A 3,263-nucleotide genomic window follows, 5' to 3' on the forward strand; every position below is an offset into this window, starting at 1 on the left:
GGGAACAGAACAGGCAGATCGACGAAGTACACTGCTGAGGGGAACAGCGGGCGGGTCAGGGGAGGTCTGCCACGCCATGTGGTCACCCCGGGGGCAGGTAAGAATTGAACTCATGCTGAAGTGGCTTTAGATTCTCAGTGCTGTGCTTTAACCTGCTGCACCACCAGGGAGGGCCATAGTATTTTATTTTTAATAAAAACATAACTATAAATACTCTCAAGGACAATGTCAGCTTTTATATGTGTGTGTGTGTGTGTGTGTATTATGCTTCTTGGTTAGTACATTTAGCTTCTATAATGTTTCACTAAATTTCTTGTTTCCTTACATTTTCTAGAGAATTCTATTAACTTATATAGAATTTGATGAGTAAGATTGAGATTCAAGGTAGAGTTCACATTTGGAAAACTAATGCTTACTAGGTTTTCTTTTCTTTTTTTGTTATTTATTAAGTTAAGTATACTCTTTGAGTTGGGCATTTTAGAAAGAAAAAGGAGTAATTACTAGGACTCAGACTATATCTTTATTCCTAATAAATCATATGATAAAGTGGATCCTGACTGACTGTGCACTTGTACAAGTCACTTGGCTTGAATTTAATTTAGTTATTATAAATTTCTCCTTGTATATTAAAAATTACAAATGTACAAGAAGGTAGAATCAGTCTTAGCAGATTCACATATAAAATATGTGAGTATTTAAGCTGACTAAAAATTTAATATGAGCCAACAAAGTGATGAGTCTACTAAAAAAGCTATAATAATTATAGGGCTATTAACAAGGTGTAATTTTCAGTTGCCAAAGATCTGTAGATATATTTTACTCTGAAATGTTCAAGATACTGCTGGAGAATTTGTTACATTATTTATCCTCTTTTAATGTTAAGCAATGTGTGCTTGAATAATGACCATGAAGACAATGGGATACAGAGTTTGCCTCTTGGCAAATGGAGGGATGTTTTATGTGCTACATTATTTGGTTATATAAGTGAGCTTGAGCTTTCCTACATAGATAATGAGATATTTTGAGTGGCGATATGTTTTTTTTTTTTTTCACTGTAGGGGTTCAACTTCCCTTCAAGGATTGTGCAAGAGGTGTTGCTTAACATAGGAAGTTTTTAAAGAATTATTGTAAAATTTGTTCAGGCTAGGTTTCTTTACATTTATTTATTGGGTAACAATCTACTAGGACAAACTGACATCACCGGTTGCTACTTAAATATTATTTATTTTTTTAAAAATACTATTTTATGCCATCTCATTATAACTTCCAGAAGAATAAAGCAATAGCTAAGCCACCACTATTGGATATTTTAATAACAATTTAAATTCATTAGATTGCCTTGCATCAGGTAGTTTTGGATATCACAGACATCAAAATAGGTAGTCACACTTGCCTTCAGTAAATAAGATGTTCAAGGTTTATGTTGCAAAATAGTTTTTGAATATTTCATATTTAAATCAATAGAAACATTTGAGATTGATTTTGTGCTTTTTTTTTGGCTTTAGTTTTGAGTTTTTCCACTTACTAACATCAATACCTGAAAAGTTGATTATTTATCTTTAATATCTTGATTAAACAATAGCTTTGCTTACAACATTCTGCCATAAAATCCTACTGATACAATATCCAGGTATAGGAGAATATCTCACAATATTTGATCTGACACAAATAAAAATAACAAAACTGAAAATATACAAGTAAAACAATACAGCAACTGAATAAAACAATGCAAAAAGAAAATATTTTTTCTAATGGATTACCATCTTGTTTTAATGAGGACAGTCATGTGTAATCTGAGTTCATTTACAAAATGTGTAAGTAAAGAAATATTTAATTTTTTCAGAAGCATAAAAATTCATACTTACTAACCTGGTAGGTGGTACATGAATATTTCTTTTAATTTTTTGTAGAATATGCATATGTAAAAATTATTTTATATTTATTTTCCTACATAAATCTTATACATGTTTTTATATTTAAATTACCTAATTTAAATATATTTGAAATTAAAAACTATGTGAACAAATACTACTACTGTTCTAAGTGAATAACAAAGGACAAAAACATGAAAATCAATGTAAAACTGGAAATCATCCCAAATGATATTTAAAGAATGATAGAATTTGGAAAATAGAGTCAGCACTGATGCTTATTTGGCTGAGAATCTGAAGCTTGGAAATAAGAAATAAAAATGATCTTAGCCAAGTCACAAAGTATCTAAAACTAAATGAAACAGTACAAGCATTTGTAAGTGACATTTTTTGATGAGTGACATTTTAGGAAAAGTAGATATGCACACTTTTTTTAAAAAAAGATGTGAGATAGATAAATTGTTAAAGATTTAATTACTCTTGAGGAGTGCAAGGTACAGTCAGCCACCATGACTTGCCCTATGACTGTATATGACTTTTCCCTTCATTGCTCAGTTAAGCATAAATTCATAGATTTCATGGTTAAGAGAGCTTGAGATGGGAAGCTGGTAGCTTGCACTTAATCCTGCCACTTCTTATCGGACCATCTGCTGTCACCTCAAAAAGCCAAGACAGTATAATCTTGATAAACATACAAACCATTCCTGCATTTAATTTCAGTTGGAAGGAGGACCCCATTATGTGTATTGATTTTGACTTGTCACTACCTTCTTTTGATGAATTCTCAGTGCTTTCTATGATTTTCCATGAACACAATATTAAGCCATAAATTTTTTACTCCAAACTTCTTACACAAGTGCCTTATAAAGTTGGTGGTTTTAAAGTTGGTTGAGTTTGCATGGAAGTTGACATATAGAATTTATTCACCCTTTAGATTAGGATTTTTTATGGATGCACTCATCCTGATGGAGCTGGCACTGAATTAGTGATACAAAGAATAAGGAGTCATTGCTGAGACACATGCTAGTTCAGAACTCCTGAAAACTCTCTTGGTTAAATACTGGATGCTACTTGATCTTGAGAAACAGGCATTTACAGAAGGATATATTTTCTCAGATACTTATCAGTGCATTACTGCATTTCATTCTCAACTTAACTAGCTTTTTTGACTTCTTCAGGATCTAAATAATATCACACCCAGATTGAAGAAGTCCAGCAAACCTCATGTTACAGCTAAGCTAATGAAAGTGAAAAAGAAAATTAATGTTTTCAGAGAAAAATTATTCACTAAACAAAATAATGCCAAAGATGTCAGTCTTTTCAACACAATGATATATGGAGCCCAATGATAATGTTAAAATACTGTCAAAATGCTGAAAGAAAGAAAAAAAA

Source organism: Condylura cristata, unplaced genomic scaffold (assembly GCF_000260355.1).
Source record: "Condylura cristata isolate star-nosed mole 26May11 unplaced genomic scaffold, ConCri1.0 scaffold00020, whole genome shotgun sequence".
NCBI lineage: Eukaryota > Metazoa > Chordata > Mammalia > Eulipotyphla > Talpidae > Condylura > Condylura cristata.